This window comes from Temnothorax nylanderi, unplaced genomic scaffold (genome assembly GCF_030848795.1).
Source record: "Temnothorax nylanderi isolate EJ_2023f unplaced genomic scaffold, tnyl_v1.0 TNYL_tig0019_pilon, whole genome shotgun sequence".
In the NCBI taxonomy this organism is placed as follows: Eukaryota; Metazoa; Arthropoda; class Insecta; order Hymenoptera; family Formicidae; genus Temnothorax; species Temnothorax nylanderi.
This window is the reverse complement of record NW_027249081.1, coordinates 1,716,926-1,733,569: the sequence shown is the minus strand read 5'-3', so window position 1 is coordinate 1,733,569 and position 16,644 is coordinate 1,716,926. Positions and strand designations below refer to the sequence as shown.

At 37.6% G+C, this 16,644-nt stretch overlaps 1 protein-coding gene and 1 long non-coding RNA gene across 13 annotated transcripts in view; one reads left to right on the top strand and one right to left on the bottom strand.

Moving 5' to 3' along the window:
• Positions 1-16,644, top strand: part of Dlg1 (discs large 1) — a 336,847-nt gene that overhangs the window by 279,106 nt on the left and 41,097 nt on the right. The window lies entirely within an intron of this gene.
• Positions 5,057-7,972, bottom strand: LOC139769043 (uncharacterized). Its single transcript, XR_011717477.1, has 2 exons — positions 7,702-7,972; positions 5,057-6,255 (listed from the first exon to the last, which is right to left on the bottom strand). It is a non-coding gene; the product is annotated as an uncharacterized lncRNA (long non-coding RNA).

The window sequence follows — 16,644 nt, the reverse complement described above, 5'->3', positions numbered from 1 at the left end:
GTAATGCGTAAGGCACTCTTCGCGGAAGTTGCGCGAACGGATTCGACGTCCGTCGCCTGCAGCAAAGTCGCTCGTAAAACTCGATATCAAGCGAAGATAGAGCGGAGATAGGGACGGGCAGGGTTCAGAAGTAAAATGAAACGTGTCATCGCGCGGCTAAAAACCAGACAAAATGGATTCCGGAAACCAATTAAACTTGCACGAACCCGAAAGCTGTTCCGCAACCCTTCTTCGATACTCGCCGCTTCCGTCTCTCCCTTCGCTATCGCCGAAATTCCCTGATGGAGCAACAGGGAACTCCAATTTATTTTGCGTTTATCTTGGAAATTTCATTTAAAAGAGCCTTACCACGAATCATTTTCCTTGCACGATGTACGTAATAACTTCTTTTTTACATTGAAAACTACCAATATCTGACATAATTAAATTTTTTATTTTTTACTTAAACTTTATATATAATATAATTTAAGAATACTTTTAGTTTTGTAGTATTTGTATAACATAGTCTGTCGAATGCAAAATAAATTGTTTTTATAAATCAATTTCCTTAAAAATGTATATGTACAATTGTATTTCCAATAAAAAGATTATAGGAACATACAACATTGCGACATTTAAAGCGCACTAGAAGGTCGAGGGATCAATGATTATACATACAAACTAACTCATTAAAGTAAATTATTATTTGAATTATAGATATATTAATTCGAGAATGCTAATGAGGAATGGTTATTATCAATTTGTATGATTCAGTATATAAAACTAGAGGATTACAGGATTAATACGCAGAAACAAATAAATAAACATAATGCAATATTGATAATCGGTCATAATTAACAACCTTGCAATATGATGGCAATTATATGTGGAGTATATTGTTATTCAAATCTCTCTCCAAATTTTAGATTTCCAATTTGTTATTTATTATATATATAGTCCTCTACTTTCTATATAGCTCTCTCAAATTTCTCCGCGCTATCCAAGCTTCGCGAAAACAAAAATTAGTTCATTTATCTTTCCGTACCGCATATAACGTCTTCCCGCATCACTCAGCTCTTACCCCCACTGGAGGCTGATCTTCGCTAGAACTGGTATTCTGTCATATCATTTCGACATGTTCTTTTTGCGCCTCTTCTCTGGTTGGATGGGAGACCCGTCAGTTTCGCGGAAAGCTCGTAATTAAATCTTCCGACGAGGCGTACGACTAATCCGGAAGTCCACCATCCTTTTTCCAGGAACACGTACGCGCGCGTGCACACATAGACGCGGGCGCAGTACGTTGCGCCCACACACGCCGCAAAAGCTTCGAGAGAAAACAAGTGGTCGGCGTTATTAATGGCTGTCCTTTCGTCGCGAAGTGTGGACATTGCGAATTAATCAAAAGCGTCTCGCTGTCGTGCCCCGAAATTGGAGCGAGATAATCTGGCCTTTGCTCTTTGAGGACCCTTTAAAAAACGTGATTAATGGTTTTAAGGTCAAATCGTTACGACATCCGAATCATTTTTTACATTGACCGCTCGATCCACTGATCTTACCTCGAAGACACATGAAATGAACTCATACTCGACTTCCCTTCCGTAATTTAAGGTCAGGGTGAAGATTTTACTAGTTTTTCCGTCCACGTGGATGCTTTCAATCTTATCTCCTTTTTACGGCTATCATTACACGGTTACCATTAAGCAAACTTTTCACTGATATTTTTTGGAATGTGAACGGAGCAGTTTAATCCAAAAGTTAAATAAAATAAATATGATAAATTAACTTCTCACGCTCACTATCTAATCTGAGAAATATTTTTCTAAATATTTTAGAACACTTCTTTATCCAAAAAATAGTGAAAATTATTTTCGTCGAAAAGCCGAGTTACGTTCTCACTTTAATGCACGATCTGCGAATTTCGATCTATAGAATAATATATAAGAATTCGAGGATGATCATGAATATCATTTATTACCATTTAATATTCGTGAGATGAGAGTTTTGCCGCGAAGAAATTTCATTTCACATTTTAAAGATCTTTGTAACTATTCGTAGGGAGTAGGGACGAATCTTCCGTTTTTATCATCTAATTCCAAATTGATAAGGCACAATAAGATTATTCTGTTATCACGTAGACTTGTCGAAAATACTTCTTTTCAGTCGTATCTTACCTTCCATTTAAATGCCGTCCTACCGTTCACGCGCTTTTCATCGCAATCAGCGTTTACCGCGTCTAAAGTGCGCTGTCACGCAAAGTCCCTAATATTCAGTGCTAGCACACATCCTCTCAACACGCGAGAGAAATTACAGCACGTCCAGGCGAGCGCGGAATCGCGTTAGGCGAGTTTGTTACGGTGCTCAAAAGATCCTTTTGAGGACACTGCCGAGAGACCGAAGCCAAGTTGGCGGAATCTGGCGACGGATTCCACCCGAAAGCGCGTGTTAAGCCAACACTTCTCAAGTCGCTCTCTTGGCCGACGAAGCTTGTACGTTCATTAGGCAAGTTTGCAACGTTTTCGGTGTCCGTTGGAAGCGACAGTCGGCGGGCCTATCCTGTTTGCCCCATACGTACTGTGTATGTATCCTTCGCCGGTCTCGAAACTCGCGGGACATAACAGTTGTGGAGATTTGGCGAATGCTCGGTGATCCAGTTACCAGCCGTTGAATAATATCTGTTGTTAGTTGCTGGCGGCGACTCGGTATGTTGGCGAATTAATCGACTCGGTAAACTCTAAGTCCAGATTTGTCAATCTTGCGGGGACTCAGCTTGAACGGGACGTGAGTGTCGCTGAAGTTTACCCAAAGATGATGAATCTCTCAGGCGCATATCGCCGTTGTTGAAAACGAGATTGTTAAGCAGCGATGGACAATAGATTGATGGGCAAATCGAAATCATGGCGATAGTACTATAACTTTATACAAAATCTAAAGTTGAGTAAACTAATCGATATGAATGAAATCACTCCCCGTAAGCTCACTAGTGTATTTTGAGGAATTTGGAAGTCAATTACAGTTTATTTTATAATCAATGATGTTTATATTTTTCCACATATTACTAATTATTTACCATTTTATCAGCAATCCTTTTAATCTTCTTTGTACCAGAAATTGCAATTATGACGAATACACTTATACGATAAATGCATATAAGCGTATAGACCGAGCTACTACTCAATTTCTCTTTGACGGATAGAAATCCTCTGTGGTGGATTTCGCGGTGCAGAATTACCGCGAGACACAATGACAGTATTGCAACGACATATCAATCGCGTGACGTCGCAAATTTACGTAATATGACCGACGAAACGTCATAATTCTCGCGCGCGAGCGTAAATCATTAGCGTCGCGCGGCGGCAACGAAGTTGCGGCGCAGATCGACAAGACGACAGATCGTTATGTCAGAGCGATCGCATCTCCCGATCCAGGAGGCATCGTATACGCGCGTTTGCGTTCGTGCGTGCTTACGTGCATTCGCGGGTAACAATGTGGGAAGGACGGTTGCGCAACCACGCCGCCAGTTATGCGATTAATGCGCGCGCCATTGTGCCGAACTGTGTCACCAAAGTGCATACGGAGATCGGGAGCGCTTCTGGGACGCGCGATACCGCGATAAGCGAGGTGTTCTAGTGGTGAACAATAAGCTTCAAAGCGCCGACCATTCTAACAAGCGCTGTCTCGTTGCGTTCCTCTCGAACTGTGTGCATCACCGGCTTTTCAATTAATGTGTTTTATTTACGATTTTCTCAAATTTTGTGATTTTTTTTTCTAGATAAGAGTTTCATCAAGCACGGTGTCTTCTTTTTGTCTTTCTTATTTTTATTTCAAAAAATATTTTAGTAATTGAATCTTAAATAAGGTAAATCTGATGCATGTTTACACCTTTTACTGTCCACACACGATTAACATTTGTAAATAATATATAGATGCTAGAACTTTTCATTAGATATAAGATTACGGATATAAATATTTAAATACAGAAGTTATACTTATCGAACTATCGGAAGAACTATGACGAATAACGATTCCCATCGAGCTTACTAATAACTTACGGATGACTCACTCGTTTACTGATTCACTAACTCCCGCAAATCCGTGTCACCGTTCGTGATGTGTCAGACAAGAAACGGCAAACGTAATTTAAATATAATTAAATTAGTGATATACCCGTTTCGCATGATTTATTAAGTTAAGGCAAGTATATTTAAATTAATTTTAAATAGAATTAAAATTTTAAAAATAGTTCAAATTTTCAGATCAAATTATGTCACGATAAAAATTAAATGCTCTTTAATGCAATAGTAATTAAAGACTATCTTAATCCTGGATTGATTGAATAACCGATATCCGATAATATCATAATTTGATGATAGAACGAATAGTCATTAACGAAGACCGACATTCCGAATATCCGCTAATGACTCATTCGATGAAATCACGTATTCTCAGTGTGAATGGCATAAATTTTCACATTCCAACGATGCGAAAGGAAATTCCAGTCAAATAACGAGAAATCGAGTTGTGGTATGCTACAATATAGAAATAAGATAGAAACGATGATGAAAAATATTTTCAGTACAATATTATAATAAACGAAAAGAAGACTATTAGATTTTTTTATTGAAACATAAATTAGCTACTGTGTGTAATTAAGTGTAATCTAAATTGAGATAATAAAATGAGATAATTATAAAAATAATTAATATAATTAAGCAGATAATATATAACGAAGTTATTATATCTGTTATTATATAGTACGATTTAGTATGAAATTTACTCGCCTGGTGCAACTGGCATTTTTTTTCAAGCCATCGATAAATTATTTTATGATCCTCGAGTAAGTGCGATAAATTTTTCACGAAAGTGTCAATCCAAAAATGCCGCGTTGCATTCCCAACCGTCGTTTTATCACATTTTCACGAAACATGTTTGCGATTTATGGAAAATGACAAGCACTCGCGAATTCTTGCCAAATATTGATCTTTCTGCTATTTTTCTTTAAAAAAAGAAGTTAGTTTTTTATACTTGTATTGTAATGCATCTGAAAGGAAATAGAAGGAAAGAAAAGAAAGATTCAAGATCAGTTTTAAAACAAATATACCGTTATAATGAAGAAAACAATCATAACTTATAAAATAAATTGTACTCAAGTTTCCAAATATAATTATTTGAAGTTATTCCGCATTACAATGTGCAGCTACTACTATTTCTTCGTCAGAGATTCTTTTTTTGCGAAAAATGACTGATAATTAATAATATATACTTATACTTTTTCAAACTTGAATAATTTCTGTAGACTTTGCATTATCCCGACTAGAAATTAAGGTAGGATCCAAATGAGGATCATATAATGTTTGCCTGATTTAGTTGTCGGGACCTGATACTATTGCCTTATCAGGACCCAAATAAGCACGTTTTCCTATAAGGTCCTTATAGGCTATCATAATCATACCCTTGTAAAATTATATTAGGTCCTCATAAGGAAAATATGGTTATAGATAGGTAATCTGAAGGGATCCTGATAACGAATATATATATAATATACACACGACAGCGAGTTTGTCTTGTTAGCGGTTATCAAAATATAAATAGACACAACATTGAAGAAATAAAAATGATTTTGATATTTCATACATAAAATCTTTTTAGTAATTTATATTGTTTATTATTTTATATTGTTCTATTAAATTGAGAGAGAGAGAGAGAGAGAAAATGTATTTTTTTATTTATATGTAATAGCCATCAAACTTAAGCGTAAGTGTTATTCTTTGATTTTTAAGGTCACTTTTCTTAAAAGTATGACGCTTCATGCGAAAATTTGAATTTTGATTTTATTTTTTTATATTATATAATATCTTCTTTTCGGCAATAAGATCTATTTTAAGACTTCCTGTATGTACATAAGTAACAATATTGCAGCCGTAGAGGGAAATCAAGCAGGTACGTGCCTTCGTTAGGCGTTTCTCGGGAGACGTGTCGGAATGCCATATTATACGTGCTTTACTGTTTGCACTTCGCGTTAGAAATCGCGTCTCACTGTCGTCGTCCTCGTCGTCGCTGTCATTTGCGGTTACCGACATCCTGTCGCTATCGATGTACGTATGCATACACGTATGTAAGGCCGGTACAGTGGCCGACAGTACAGCAGAGTATCGCGATATACCGTTACGCTATAACGGAGACGGAGTAGAAAGTCCTCAATCCCGTGCGGCCGTCGCGCCAGATCGATCCTCTTCTAATTGCGAGACCGTCGTTAACCCTCGCAATTTTCTCCCGATCCTGCAAAAGTAAAAATACAATAAAATCCGTGCGAGAAATCGACAGACGGACAAAACTGATCTCGAGCCGTTCTCGATGAATCTAAGCCTCGTTTAAGCCTCGTCTAGCCTCTATCTAGATTGATTATTATCATTAGTGATCCTCTCTCTTTCTCCCTCTCCCCCCCCCCTCTCTCTCTCTCTCTCTCTCACTCACTCACTCACTCCCTCATTTGCGTAATAGAAGTTTATTATTTTCATTCTAATATATATTATTACCATCATAGATATTTCTTTAGCACAATTTGATTGCTATTATTTCTCTAACATAATAAACATTTCAATCTATAAATATATAAATCATAATTAAAGTAATATGGCTCTTTTAATTATTTACTGTTGTTTTTGGAGACATTTTGGATTCCTAACGAATTCTTTCATTCTTTAATAGGCGCAGTATTTCAGGAAGTAAGGAATTTGAGTTTGAATTTTTGACGATACCGTTTAACGATATACCGTTCCTTCTTCTTCTTATCAAACTGTATTCTCACTGTACAATCTCGGCGTTATCGAAGCGTATTCGGCCGGAAATACAATAACCGGTCGCGGGATCACGGGAAAGGGAGCCATCGATGAAGAGGAACGTCGTACCTCCCGCGCGCGTTGCATTCGTAATCGAGCAGCTCGTCCTTCTCTCCTCTCTACTTCGGTTACGCTATCGTGTCAGAATCATGAGTCAGAAAACGGCGGCGTGGCCGGCGCGGTGGAAGGGAAGGGTCCTCTCCTTCAACCTCGAGACCACCTCGACACTTTTCACGATACGTTCTTACGCCGTGCATCTATGCGACCGACACGTGTTTATCGTGTGTCTCCTGTGCATAGTCAGGAGATCTGTCGTGCAACGTGCGAGCGCATAAAAGACAAGTGAGGAGTGACCCGATTAGCTAGCGCTCTGTGCAGCTGGCGCGAAGTGAGTTATTATGATAACGATCGTAGACCTCGCTCGCGAGAGTCGCGAGTGAAGCATACGCGATAAGGATATATGTATATCCTGAGTGTAACGTGTTGCGGTAACTAGCGAGTGAGAGATAACCACCACGCCGTCGCCGCGTCGTCGCGACACATACGCGTGACAAAGTATGAGAAGATTATTATGTCACGTGCTTAACGTACAGGATTGAAAGAAGGTCCTGCAAAAGGCGCTCTCTCGATCGCGTTATCAGTGTTAACGTATGACGAAACGACGCGTACAATGCAGTGTCACGAGGTACGTGAATAACGAGTGCGATCGATCAGCTGGCAAACGATCGTTATTCCTCGCTTCGTGTGCAGCGTCACGAATTCAAAGTGAGTGCATTCGGCGATGCGATCGTCTGCGCGAGCCTTCTTCGGTTATAATATCGGAGTAAATTAGTCATCGATTAACATATTTATAAGTACATACATGCAAAGCGCACGCCCGACGTACCTAATTTATATTTCACGACCGACTATTAATCCCATTGTTCGCGCCACGTAATTTGGAGTTCCGTTACAAGTTCTGGAATAATTCAGGAGGGAAGAGATATCCATGGGGAGAGAGATTCGTCGCGCAGCTTTCCGCCGTCGATGGCGAGCGCGAGGCAACTATTTGCCTTGGCAGTGTCGTTCCGCATCGACAGTTTTCACGATCCCGCTGCGCTCGCCTCTTTCGTGCCTTCCGCGCCCGTTCCGCTCGTCCGATCGCAGTATATTTTCCAGCAACCGGTATCCACGCCGACCGTGCGTGTTGCATTGTGAATGCACGCGAACGCGCACTCCGTCGCGCGATACAATCGGCGCGGCGGCGGCGGGATCGGGAGATGCAGCGACGCGTACCTGCTTGCCTGCCTGCCTGTTCTCCCTGTGCACGACACCACCAATGCTAAAAATAAACTTCATCGACAATAATGTGATTTATTCCGATTTCGGGTGAGCGAGCCACGGTGTGCTGCGGTTCGAAACCGCAGGCGATTTACTTATTTATGACTTTAAAATACAGAAACCTTATTGAAAACCTATTTTTAGGACACTTTCTGTATATGTTTTTATTCTTTATATATTTATTTTATATAACATAGTATCTGTAATAAAATATTTTGAAACGATTTTAATAAATAATTTGTCCACTTAATATAAAATATCATGTTAAAATTTTCATTTAGCTGATCAGCTTAAATCGTAATAACAAAATTTTTAACATGATATTTTACATTAAGTTTGGTTCTTAGACAAATTATTTATTATAATCCTTTCAAAATATTTTTTTATTACAGACACAGAGTAGTTGAAAATAATATTATATTTATAGTACCTACCAGGGGGTCATATCTCGCCTTAATAACACCGGGTTGATTCTTAATTCATGACATTGATGCCGTCTTCTTTGAATATCTACTCTTTCGAGAACAGAGGAAGGCATTTTTATTAATATTCATAATGTGCCATCGAAAATAATATCTTAAGATAAGATAAGTGTTTATAAATAACATTTAACAGTAGAAATGAAAGAAGAAGGATGTGAGCAGTGCCGTGGTTGACAATGCGAGTTATGGGTTAATTAGAGACCGCAGAAAATAACTTATCCCACTGTCAACCGGACGTGCCGCATTCCGTTTATCGATCGTGATGGTTAATGATGATTTGTTGACTCGCTCTCTGCAAATAATTCCGTATTCACTGCGAGTATGCAGTAGCTAGCAGAGAAAAATGCGCGCAATTAACATGGAGTCAAGAGTCAATTATACGACTCAAAATGGCCTTGCGAGGTATGTGTTACGTCACAGATTCACAGCTCGTTAGTAAGATCACAGCGTTCCATGGCCGTTTCCTTCGGATGTTTGCGTATAGGTATGTCAGTTATCACATAAAATCATAAAATATCGCGACGCAAGACCAGTTGAAATTATTTGAAATTGCGTATTTTGCGTACGTAAATCTAGCTCATTCCGTGTAAATTTCACAAAGCGATCATAGGGTACGTCGTATTTTTCAGTGGCACAAATAATTCGGCGATAAATCAGTTTAAAATATTTTAGGAATATAATAATGTCATGCCTGTCAAAATCTGTCATAATGACAGCAGGAACTGCCCGTAACATGTAGAGCCTCCCCATTATGATTTTCTCTCTCTCTCGTGTTATGCAAATGACAAGCCAAAAGAATTTATGAAACTAGAACACAGCAATTCATGCGCCATTTGTTTTCACAGTAAATTTAAATAATATTTAAAAAATAATTATATTATAAATATAAAGATATTACATATTTTTATAATGATATAATCAAAACTTTTCGTCGCGCATTATGTAATACTTAAAGTAAATACTATGCTTTTGATTTTTTAATGAGTTTTTAATATAAATTTTGTGTATTGTCAATAATATATCATTTTCTCCACTTTCAACTCGCTTTTTTGAGATTTCCTATTTTCAACTCGCCGCTTTCTTGAGATTCCCTATTTTCAACTCGCTTTTCGATATATACTATTTTAAATTTGTTTCTTTTCCGAGACTTCTTATATTTAATACACTTTCTTAGAATGCTCTATTTTCAATTTTCTTTTAGGACCACCATATTCCCATCTCGTTTCTCGAAGAATCTTTCTATAATTATTATAACTTTAGTAAAATTTCATTTTTTTTAATTTAATAATGTTTTATTTATTTAGTAATAATATTATTTTATCCAATGAACGATTACATTACAATTTTTATGTATAATATAACTATTTTATAAATATTTATTTTTCAACATGTATCATTCCGAGAGAGGAATATGTTATGATTGTCTTCATTTGAGGATAAGGAATAAAATAACACAATATTACTTGCGCTATTAACTACTCGACATTCAAGCTGTCAAATTATATCATCTCCGCGATGACATTTCCTCGTGATACGAAGTAAGCATGACGTATAACAAGAACATCACGGAGCAATAATGATATTAGATTCAACTTTACATGTAGTTTTTAAGAGCGAATTTATTATTTCACGATGTTTGCATATTTCACGAAGTTTGCGATGCGCGCGTTTCGCACACGGCAGTTGTATTTTCACGGATAAACGAATATCTCGCTTTTTTTTTTAAGTGTCACCAGAGACCTTGTCTGTTTTAGTGTAAAACGCATAAATTTCTCATTTCGGCCGGTCGTAAAAAACAGTAGACCTGGGACAGTTTGGACAGTTTATTGTGCTTCGGCGACCGACTATCAAAGAAAAAAATCAGTGATAACCCGTGAAAAAAGTGGCACTCTCGTGCTCATGACATATATATACTCGATATCGGGATTCACTTTTTTGGGCGCACTGCCAACTGTTTTTTATCGTCTTTGTATTTTGGTTTACGATATCTGGATACATTTTCTTGAGCCTATATAAAAAATTCACAACTAGCTCTTTCTAAAATTACAAAGCTAACAACAATAGTATTTTGTAGATAATTACAAATAATAATATTTAAAGTAGAGTTAATATTTCTAAACAAAATTTGGTTTTGTATCCAAAAATTCTTTGGTGCTACGAAATTTTAGATAGACGAATCTTATTCGAATTTAACAGTACGGCAAAGAATCAATAAAGCGACGCAAAGAGATAATAAATGGCGGCAAAAAGCGAGTGATGTCGGCGAATAAATTATAATATCGGTATACATTATCAAATAGGCGACTTGCCATCTCGTACAGCACCGTATTGAAAAGCGTTTGCGGAAGTCGATATCACATGCGGGTGTTATCGGCGAGAAGCGAAAATGCTGTTTTCCCAAAGGTACATATACGTGTACCCGCGGTAGAGAGCGGTTTCTTTTCTGCTGCCTTTGTGTGTGCTGCCAAACGATCTCCGCGGACGCAGCTGCGGCTCGTTTCGCCCGCGGGTCGCGATATTTTGCGTCCAATGGTGACCCGACCACGAGGTGAAAACCTCGACCAATCTGGAAAGCTAGAAAAACACGCCGGTGATGCGAAAATTGCACCACGGTCGAAGCTCTTATCTTCCCCGCGGCAACGTTAACGCCATAATTCCACCGTATCGCTAATTGGATGGCTTTTATACGCGATGCGCATGCATGTGCACGTGGACCGCCATGTTCGTGTTTTTTGTCACGAATCCTTGGACGATCAATCTCGAGTCAGATTTTCCTTGGACTCTATCTACAATTTGTTTTAATACCCAAAGTTTAAAAAAATATACAGTGTATCTTCACAGCGAATGTATAAAAATTATTTCAACATTTATCTTTGTCTTTATTAAGAAAACAACTCTTTATTGTATGTATAAGCAAAGAATAGAGAAGCAATTAAGAAACGAGATGAAAACTTTTGTACAAAAAAATAGGTTCATTAAAAACAAATAAAACAATATAACATTACTATATACACTCAACTTGAGAAACATTTTAAAAATATATGTACCTATAAAGTATTTCTTACAAGATCCACTTTTAAAAAAGGCGTGTTAACTGAGTGAATTTCGTTTGTATCGAAAAATTGAAGCCTCTTTTCCGCGATGCCGATTGGTTATCTCGATGCGTTGTGCGAGTTATTTGCAGCTGTCATTGTATATTTTGACAGTTGTGTGTATCAAGGGTTAATAGTGTAATAGTAATAGCATAATGTTAAAGCTAAATGGCGCGCGCGAAGCGCGCGCGTCTGTAATGTCTAGTATCTTTAAAATACTTCTGTTATAAAAATAGAAAATTTTGCACTGAATAAAAGAGAATCCACAACACAACTCCATACTTCACACACATTCAGACTTCAGCATTAGATTGATCGTGCAGGTTACGTGTGCTTCACATCCTTCGCGTAATGTCTTTCGCATTGAAACATGCGGCGTGAAATAAATTCCACAGGGGTATTATTTCGTCATTTTCCGGTGTACTTTTCTCGCGGAGAAGTGATGTGCTTTGCGCGCCATCCGGCGGTAATCGCCCTTCGATACGATCCAACTGCTGTTTTCTCAACCCAGAAAGGCAGCGACTCTGTTCATTCCGCTTTCCGTCGGTTCCTTCCTTCCTTCCTTCTTCCCTTTCGAGAAACGTTCGGTCCAGTCCCGAGATTTACGTATTTTTCGTCCTTGACCTTCACCTACCGCGCGCTTGCTCCGAGCACGGGCAAAAAGTTCGTATCCGCAGCCAAGGATGCTGCAGCGGCGGCGGCAGCAGCGGTTGCACTTGCAAACTGGGTCACTAAAATCGCTCCTTCCCACGCGCGTACACTCCCCGCGATTACGTCATAAATATCTTTACGCATTGTCAATTTAACCTTTCGACAGTTATGCGTTTTCCTCGTATATCGTCACTTCTCGCGCATATCATCATGCTGTTGCGTTCAATAGTTTCTGGCATAATTAGGTATTTTATTTCTTAAATTACTTTAAAGCCAAAAAGCAAAAAATAATGTTCGTATACTTTGAAATGCAAAAAATTGTGGTTTTGGTAAATATATTTGTATTAAAATCACTATAAAAATTTACATAGAAGATATTCTGAAACATAGCCACGTCTCTGAAAACTGTCGAGGATGCGCTTGACTGCATTTTCCGACTTTTGCGGCAATTTTCACTAACCGTATAAAGGCGCACAAGATAATTTAGTTAAAAGAGTTCTTTCGCTTGTAATTTTTTTTTCAAGATGTCCTGTAGCCTGTAGAACTAGCATTGTAGCCTATAAAATAACAAGTCAATAGGAATTTATTGAACAAAAGTAAAACAAAAACAGGAGATGTAAGCGAGTGCAAATTTAATGTTATACACATTTTTTTACACGCGATTGAGATACCATTGGATCGACAAATATCCGTGGCATCATAGTTTGATCACTCTGCGCGTTTATTTAAACGTAAGAACGTATTTGCAAACAAAGTCTGTGAGCTCTTCCTATCGAAACTGTAAATAATCAATTTCAAACAAAAAATAGCAGAAGAGTTGCTGTAGGTCTGGAAAATCGGAAAAAGTCAGAATTAAAAAATAGTCAGAGAGAAAGCCATGAAAACTAAAAAAAGAGACCAGGACATGGAAAAGCCTCAAAAGTGAGTTTCATCGATTTTGAATGGGGCTTTTACGGTTTGTAAAATATTTGTAAATACGCAACAATTCTAATTATCTATCCGGCAGCCGGCTGGCTCGGGTTCAAATTTCGGCTATTACTTTTTTCTTGTAATTTTTTTACAATATTTACAATATGTGCTTAACCACGCTGTTGTGTCAAATTTGAAAAATCAGTATTTTTTGCAAAGCTTATAAGTATACAAAATTTTTTAATTTTTAATTTCTCGAAAACCACTGCGTATTTACGAATAATATTTTACTCAGGAGAAAATTACCTACAAATCGTAAAGATTCTATTTTATTTCGCGGCTTTTCCTTGCTAAGATGTTAAATTACCATATTATCAATTCTAAATTTTTAACTACTTTACTTCTTTAAAAACTAGTAAAATTTTAAATTATTTAAGGAAGCACTGTAAATATTTTATATGATTTTTTAATCTTGCGATGAGCGATTTGCAAAAAGCCATTATAACAGATATTGCAGTTAAGAGAAAAAAACTATATACACCAAGTTTTTTGTTTTTAAAAATTCTTTAAAAATATGATAAAAATTATATTTTATTTTCCTGCTTATTTTTTTACATTTTTTAAAATAAATAAAAAGTTTTAATATTTTTCCCTGTTTTTATTTAGCGTTTCTTTTTATCAGGGAATTTTTTCCGAAAGTGACCGGGAAAACCAGGAAAACTGACGGAATATTTTTTTCTGTTTCTGTAGCAACCCTGAAATAGTCTTCTGTCGAATTTGTGCTGACCTACGACTCTTGACAGCCATTGTTTTCTCGTTAGAATGTATTGTATCACAAAATTTGTTTTAATATTGTCTAATCATATTGGTCTATCTAATCATATATGAATATGACTCATAAATTATAATTATTTAAAATATGACGCGGCTCGTAATATCGTGCACTAAAGATCAGTATCTCTTCAACGCATAGATAAATGCTCGAACTTTACCGACATAACGACATCGGGTCGCCGTTTTACCCGCAATCGATTTCCCGCGATGAATATTTCGACGCTTCATCTCTCATATTGTTTTGCGTTTTACGGAATGGCTTGGCTGGTGATGTTTGCGGTGAGGATGGCCGGCGTTGTTTGTCCGCGGGAAATTGGACGACGCGAAGATTGCCCCCTGTGGTTTATAGTTACACATACTGTCATAATAATGCCCTATTTCGCGGCGAAGCTTTTACGTATAGTATCGAAGTTAACGCAAACAGAGAAGAAAAGTCGCAGGACCAGAGGCCGCTCGGGTAACTTTAGTTTCTCTGGATTTCGTTGACATGTACATCACACATATCTCGTTAAAGAAATATGATCGTGTAAAAATGGAATATCACAATTACACATTGAAAAAAAGTTCTTTTAATTATGTACATATTTTGTTTCGTCTCCTGAAAATTATTTAAAAATTGCGACATTTTATTCCTAACGATCCAAAACAGTAGGACGTCTCTCGGCATTTTTATCTCAAGCTGATCGCAGTTTTGGTTGACATCAAACGCATCACAACGCGAATATAATCTCATCGTTTCCGAAGAGCCGACGTCGTAACGCAACGGCCTGCGTATTTTATGAGGAATTTGCCGTTGTTCTCGAGAATGCCTGAGAACGGTCGACTTGAGAGACCGCCTCTCGTGAATTCCATCAGCTAGACAATGTGTGTACACTGAATAATGCCTCGGACAATTTCCTCGACATCGAGACGAGCGGCCTTGTGCGGAGCAGTGCAAACCCGAAAGCAGATTCGACTTACTTCTGCCGTTTACGCGGATCACTCGCGTGCGCGGATGTTTGTTCGCGGCAATCGCGCGGTTGATCGAAGCACAGTTGGCGTCTCGGCAAAATTACATATTTGCTCCGAAATCCCCACCTCCTCCCTCTGCCGAAGAGGCACACGGAGTCACCATTGCGGTCTTTGTTCTCAGCGAGCAAATAGGTCAAATAAATACGAGGACACCCAGTATAATCCCACTAACATCGTCCCAATGTTATTCTGGTCTCTGTGTATATGGAATCCAGAAAGGAAAGTCCGCAAATGCAAATTTCGGTTATCTATTCTTGCACAAACGCGTTCAGTTAGTCATGTTGAAAAGAATACTCTAGTACTCTAGTACTAATACGAGTGAAACATTACGATTACAAGCATAATAAAGATGTACGGTATTTCATAAATTGCAAGTGTTCCTCGGGAAGCATTTTTCATTGGAACAAGTTTTGATACTGTATAAAAACTACGATAACGTGCGAGTTTTTGTATTTACATTGACTTTAACTGTATGCTAAGACAATTCCAATTTGAAATTCAAATGTTTCTGTAATTGTTTGTTACATGTTACGGATTCTAAGATTAAATAAGAAGCGAAAATAGACTTGATAATATTATGTTCGATACTTGATGTTAAGAGAATATAAATGTTCTATGATTACACAGTAATCGGAAAATACACACGAAGAATTGTGAACACGATTGTAAAAGAATGAAGTATCGCCGTTCCTCGTTATTTCGTGGAAGCCACGCGGAAATCATGTGAGCACGTTTTTTACGAGGAATTCGTAACGAGTACGTTGTCGTAATTGGACATTCAAGAGGTTCGTACTTTTATTAAACCGCGCTCGACCGAGCCAATCATTGCTTTGATGCAATTCAATTTGCTCTCGAAGTGCCGATTTCGAAATTGAGCGCCGATAAATACAGTCGAACGTTTTATCCGATACAAATTTTCCGCGTAATCTTTTATACTTGAATCAATAATCTTGCAATAAAATAAATACGGAGCATAATGTGGATGTTTATTGATTTGAGAGGAATGAAAGGCCTACGTGAAAGAGAAGGATTAAAAAACATAATGAGATTATTACATAATCATCGTTCTCATAAAATATAAATATCCCCCAAAAAACTCTGAAATCTGTGATGCAAGCATCAATTCTCTTATAATTATGCGAGTGTAAATGCGCCAAGAAAATGTATTCTTTTGCATGCGAATGCAACAGGCAGTCGCGATGGAAATTCATGAAGGACGTAATTAACATGTTTTCTTTTATTTTTCGAGCGACGATTTCAGCAATTCACGGATTTCTTTGTCATTAGCATTTAATGATAGAGAGAACAGTGACAAGGCGAAGGAAAACAGATTCATTTTCTCATTCAGATGTCTTTACATAATTTCTGAGTAAATACAAGCTTACTCAAGCTTACAGACGAGTCTTTTATTCGATATGAAAAAAAGAAAACAGATCAAAAAACCTTTCGTCTTTGATGCCTTCTTTCTTTCAAAGAACTTTTTATTGTCCGACTCGATCCCGGACTAAAGTCGGTACTCGGTGTGTTTCT